The following is a 295-nucleotide window of genomic DNA, read 5'->3' as shown; positions in this document are numbered from 1 at the left end:
TCGCGCCATTGGCCGCGCGCCGCTCACGTGGGCAGGGCGGCCCCGCCGGGAGCGCGCCTGCGCCGGGAGCGCGCCGCCTGTGCGCGGCCCCGCGGCCTCACCGCCCGGCACCCCCGGCTTGACTCGCCCCGGGCTAAGGCGGCGGGCGCGGCCCCGCGGCACCCTCAGGGTCTCATCCGCCCCGGCACCGCCCGTCCCTCCCGAGCAGAAACATCCGGCCCCGCTTCCTCCCTGCTGGAACTGCTGAGGCGCCCGCGAAAAACTACCAAAGGAAGTTGGTACGGGATATAGCTGA

The sequence above is a fragment of the Taeniopygia guttata genome, chromosome 8 (genome assembly GCF_048771995.1).
Source record: "Taeniopygia guttata chromosome 8, bTaeGut7.mat, whole genome shotgun sequence".
In the NCBI taxonomy this organism is placed as follows: domain Eukaryota; kingdom Metazoa; phylum Chordata; class Aves; order Passeriformes; family Estrildidae; genus Taeniopygia; species Taeniopygia guttata.
The sequence above is the reverse complement of the archived record's forward strand: the minus strand, read 5'-3'. Positions refer to the sequence as shown.